Source organism: Alligator sinensis, unplaced genomic scaffold (genome assembly GCF_000455745.1).
Source record: "Alligator sinensis unplaced genomic scaffold, ASM45574v1 scaffold922_1, whole genome shotgun sequence".
Classification (NCBI taxonomy): Eukaryota; Metazoa; Chordata; order Crocodylia; family Alligatoridae; genus Alligator; species Alligator sinensis.
The window spans coordinates 45,240-51,264 of record NW_005843593.1 but is presented as its reverse complement, the minus strand read 5'-3'; positions in this window follow the sequence as shown (position 1 = coordinate 51,264).

Below are 6,025 nucleotides of genomic sequence, written 5' to 3'. Positions count from 1 at the left end.
TCCCACCGCCCCCGGGCCCTGCTCCGGCTGCCGTGGGGCCATCTCTGCCCCGTGCACACAAAGCCGGGGAGCTCGGCAGCACCTCGCGCCAGCCAGCAAAGGAGGGCAGGGCCCGTGGAGACAGCAGACAGCTCCTAGGGCATCCCCCTGCGAGCAGCAGCGGTGGGTGTCATCGCCGCCGCCACCGTCCTGGGCCCGATGATGGGGGTGATGATTGTTATCATCATTATCATCATCGTTATGACTAGTATTATTATTGTTATCGCCACCATCGTGACCCTGATCGTTATTGTTGTTGTTGTTGTCGTTTTTATTGCTACCACCACCGTCATCACAATAATAACAATGATTATTCATGAGAAGGATGATGACCATGATTATTGTCATCTCAATAATAATAATAATGGTGGTGACCTTCATCACCACCATCGTCGCCATCCGTATCATCACCATGATTATTATGATTGCTACTACTAGTAGTAGTATTACTATTATTATCCTCGTTCTTCTTGCTGCTGTTGTGATCCCCGTGTGAACCCCAGCCCGAGCAGCCGCGGCTCTGGAGCGGTCAGACGCTCCCCGCCTGCAGTGGGGCGCGGGAAGGGGGTTCCTGCAGGACTCGCGGGGTCCCTGCCAGGCCCAGGCGCAGCTTTGTCCTGCAACGTGAAAGCCTCGCTGCTGCTGCCGGCTGCAGCTGAGAACAACCCTCCCGAGTGAGAAGTCACCGCCAGGTCAGGACAGCGACTCGCAGCAGATTTCAGGAATCTCTTCAAATATTGATCGTCTCCGAGCCCTGGCTCCTGAGTCTCCCCCCAGCCCGGGGACGCGGGCAGGCTCTGCCCTCCCTCCCCGTGCACCTCTGCAAATAAATACGTGCAGCGGTGCTTCGCGGTCGTGGAGGGGCTTGGACAGGCACGGGGGTCCGGGCTGGCTCCGGGAAGGGGGAGGGAGCAAGGCGAGGGAGCTGCTGGGCGGCGGCTTTCTCCCGGGCCCCGCGCTTGGAAGGGCAGCAGATATTGGGAATTAAGCTCAATATGCTCGCTCGCCCTGCGAGTTTTCCTGGAACTGCTGTCAAAGCGATGCCTCCCTAATCGGAGACGGGGATGTCTCTTTAAAAGGGAAGGAGATTTAAAAAAAAAAAAAAAAAGGAAAAAGAAAAGGCAGCTCCTTTGCCCGTTGCCTATGGACTGAAATGAACCAGATTTACATTTTCTCCAATCATCTCTCGGCAAAGAGGGCCGGGGCCGGGGCTCGCCGGCTTTTCGTTAGTATCAAGTACAATTTGTCTTTTGCTTGTGAAGATTTGGTAAATCAGAAGGCAGATAGATAGCGCAGATGGTTGGAGGTGTCGGGTCAGATTATGGCACGCCTCAGTACCGCGCTAAGCTCATTCTGACGGAAAACCCTGATATTATTTTCACAGATCTACACAGTTCACTTGAAAAAAACCCCTCGGAGCCATTTGCATCATTTATGCGAGGCTCACAGCTAGCGGGATGGAAAGGCTTTCAATACTGCTCATTTTCATAAAAGCAGGCAGCGCTGGGGAGAGAGGCAGTGGGGGCTCCCGACTTCCGAGCCACCCCATGGAAACTTTCCAGTGGGAAACTCGGGGCTTGGCTTCCCAGGCGGAGGCTTCATTTGTCATTGCACCCGGGATGGTGACGGGGGGCAGTTTGGGGAGGGGAAGAAAAACAAAGCTCTGGAAGAAGCGGAGATCCCCGCGGCTTTCCCCCTTCTTCCATCCCTACCCGGTGGGGCCCGGAGAGAATTAAAATGCGCGAAGCCATGCAGAGAGCGGGGCTCAGGGAGGCGGAATCTAAACTCGCGCATGCAAAACCCGCATCCCAAAAGTTGCAGCGGCGGCTGACAGGGTGACCCCGGGCCCCCCGGCTCGCTGCCGCAGCTCTGGCCAGCACTCCCCCGTGCCCCAGGGTGGGATGTCTCCGTCCTGCCTCCCCTGCTCCGCGCTCGGATCCACCCGGAGCCCCGGTTCGTTAGAAGGTCACGGAGGCAGGCGAGCCCCGGCAGGTGCAAGGGCCCTTGTCTCTTCCTCTCCCGGCGGCTGAGACCTTTCTGCCGCAGTGCAGGGCGGCCGAAGACCGCGGATCCCCTCCAGAGGGGAGAGAGGAAAGTAAAGTAAAGCCCGCTTGGTCCAGGGCTTTCAGGGGCAGTTATTTATACTGAACCGCGGTGGATTTTTTATAGGCAGGAGAGTTATCAGGAGGCGGTCGGGGAGCTGGAGGGCAGCGGGGACTGCCGGCAGGCAGAAGGAATGGATCCCGGTGAAGGGGCTCGACGCAGAGACAGCGCGGTCTCCAGCCCCGGCCCCTCCCTGCAGACCCTGCCGGAAGGGAAGGGAGAAACATGAACTCCTGCATGAACCCCTTGGAATAAAACACCGGCCCTCCAGAAAAAAACAAATGAAGCCAGGTCTGCGGGGAAGCTGCCAGGCAGCCGTGCCCGGTGCGCTCCAAATTGTTAGACTTGAGCGCCAGCCGCTGGGGTTGAAGAGCGCTGCCCCGGGGAGACGGGCCACCTTTGTCCTCCCCTCGGCCGTGTCTCGTGAGACGAGTTCAAGGCACCGCGGCTAGATGTGTTGCCCTTTTGTGCGGCTGGAGGGATCAATGGGACGGGGCTTCCCATTGAACTCCCTTCCCCCGAGAGCAGGGTGGCACCTCGAGGGCCATTTTAGCTGGGTTTTTAAATGCGTGAAGATCAGAAAAGAAAAGCCAGGTCTGAATGCAGATGGCTGCCATTTTCAGTCTGGGGCGCTTCGCAATAATATTGGTCCTAGGTGTACATTTGTAAGGGGAGGGAAATGTTGGTGTCGGGAAAGAAAACTCCGCCTCGTAAGAGCAGAAGGAGTCGGGGAGCTGCGTGCGTGCGGAGGGCGGGAGATGATGCGGTCGTTTCCCCCTTGGGGATCTGCTGCAGGCAGTGCTCGTACAGCGGCGGGTCCCCGGCCGGTATAGAGGGGTTTGCTCATGCTAATACGGGGGCGCTCTGTTTCTTGTGTGATCAAGATCCCTAGTAAAAGAAAATATATATATATCCCGATGTATGCCGTGCTGACGAGCTGTTCTACACGAAAAGCAAATATCCTTTTACCCAGCATCTGTAGCCAGGAAAATCCTCTCTCTCTGCATGTGTGGGCGCGGGATCGTACAGACACTGTCTCGATGTGAAACAAGTCTGCGCTACACAGCCATATTTTACATAACGTGGATCATCCCGATCATAATGACAGAATATTGCTCGTGTTGCATGATTATTGGACAAGGATCTATAAGCACAATAACTCCACGCTGCCCACGCTGCAATACTCGGTCATTACTGCTGTCATTGCTAGCCCAGTTCTGACCTCACTTACACTGGGGAATTATTGCTGTGTAGCGGAATTCATAACCCGGTCCTAAATTAGGGATATTATTGCCCATTAAACCGGAAGGATATTATGCCTGTTATAACTTGCAGGGATGAACGCCCCCCACGCCCCCCCTCCAGACACAATCCATTCGTTGGCCTGCGGACCAGGCATCCCTGAGGAAGTGCGATAAAGTGAAATTAGGCTGCCAGACCTGTGTCCTGTGTCCTGTGTCTCTGAACACTTTCCCCTGCAGCAGATATTTTATCACAAGGCTGGTCACCGCAATGCCTGGCGATGAGTTCTTCAAAAGCGAGTTTTAAAACATAGCTGAGGAGCAACTGTATTTCGTCTTTGCAATAGGTCAGGTGGCACCAAATGGTTCAAATAAAAATATTCTTGGTGTGGGGGGGCTGGACAATCCTGCATTAAATTAGATGGGGGGAATTCATCAAGCTGCGGGGAACAAGTCTGCGGTATGTCGTGTTCTGGAAAGGGAGACAGCAGTGTCGGGCTGAGGCTGAGGCTGGGGCTGGTACCCGTGGCCGGGGAAGCCGACGGGAGCCCTAGCACTCAGGACACAAGGGGCCTGGTGCAGGCAAGCTGCTGAATGAACACGGGGAGGTCTTAGGGCAGTTTCTGCCCCGCGGGGCGATCCTGCCCCACGCCCGGATCCGCGCCGCGCGGCGCAGACGGCTGGGTGCACTGGTGCGCTGCTGTCCCGTGGCTCGGAGCCCCCCTATTTCCTGGGGGATCAGACGAGCTCCTCGCCGAGCCATTTCATTCCGCTGCGGCAAATCACAATTTACTGTCAGGAAGATGAAAGTGCTCCTTGTTTATACAGAGGGATCAATGCATAAACATGCTAGTGTCCCGCCTGCACGTTCAAGAAGACCATCACAAAGACACAGGAGCCTGAATGCTACAGTTCTCGTTCAAAAACCCCCATGCAAATGGACTCCATGATGGGAGCAAGGACGTCATGATTTAGGCTAATGCCTTTATGTGTTTGTGAATGATTTGGAGGGAAATCACTGGCACTTTTTAATAGCATTAATCCTGCAGAGAGAGGTCAGCACCATGTTGAATTCCATAGCTATTTGCCCCTTCAAATCGCCGAATGCATCGATCAACAGGGAAGCCGGATTCGCCAAACGGAATCCAGAAGAGGTATCAAGAAACCAGCCGTGCTTTTCATGTCTATCAGGCCTCTCACAGAAATAGAAAGCACCACTCCACGTTGTCACGCATCGTTTGCCAATAGTATGAACGTTGACCCAAAGTGTTCAAATAATAAGAATCGAGCACTGGTGAAATGGGGCAAATTTACTCCTGCTGCTGACGTCCATCGATTTTGATCGGTAATCCCAGGTCCGATAGCTCATACAACAGGACATCCCAACCATATGCAACTGGTCTAAGGCAAGCATTACTCTGACCATCCTGACCACGTGCTGTAAGGCTACTTGAACGAGAATGGGAAATGCAACGCCTGCTAAACACCTCTGCTCATTGGTGATGCACGCGTTTCCTTCCCCAGGAGGGAAACCGGGGGCAGTTCAGCATTTTTAGAGGACGTCAGTAATTTAGCTGAACACGCCTGAAAAAAACCCAAACAAACTCCCCAATTTTGCGGAAATTAAAACAAAGAAACAAAAAGCCGCTTAATATATAAACATAGCTCTTTTTAGGAATAACTGTTAGCTGTATTTTAAAGAAAAAGTAGATACTCCACCGCTGTGAATGCAGTGCAGTCTCAGCCACAAAGCGGCTGATTAAAACAACCTAGAGAGAACGGGCAGGTCAGCAGCAAGAAGTGTTGCTGGAGGGAGAAAGGAAGTTAGCAAGTAACGCGTGTCCCATTCTCCCTCGCGACATGTCCGCAACTTCACGGGGTTAGAGAAGGAAACAGGAACAGAGGAAGACGGAGAGGACAGAAGGAGAAAGGTGCGCGGCAACGTCCCCCGCGCTCGGAATTACATAGGACCGAGAACCGAAGCATCTCTTTGCAAAGGCACCTCCGCCTGGCCCAAAAGACATGCCTTGGGAAACCATTTTTAAAGCAGTTGCTCTATCTTGATATAATTCATTTTGAAGACTTGGTACCTTTATATTTGAATGGAAGGAAATCAAAATTGTACAAGATCTCCTTTGGTGTTTGTCCTGCCCGTCGTGCGTGCAGTTTGAGCTACTGCTTCCTCTTAGGGCTCTTTTGGACAACACAAAAGAGCAGATGAATCTGAACGTTTTTACCAGTGATGCTAATGATTTCTTTCTTCCACTCTCGCCCTTTCCTTCCTTTTTCCGCCATCATGGTGGCAGATCCTTCCCCTAGCAGGCGCACCCCCAAACCACGGGGTTGAAATAGTCTTGGAAAGGAAAGTAGAAAATGTAGAGAGGACTGTTTGATGTTAATCAAAAAACACAATATGGCTCTTCAATGGGCAGTGCTGCAGGGACTGATATTCCGTTCCTGGGCATGAGGGCTATCATTAAAAGTCAGATTTTAATAGCCAGAAACTAGGAATCTACAAAATTCACAGAGTTTAAAGAGCAGAGAAACTGCTTGGAGAAAGATGTGTGGTAAACTCCGCAGTAGGAGAATGTGGTGGTTTTAATTAGTTTTTGAGTCCGTATTGCGACGTCAGGAATGGGTAA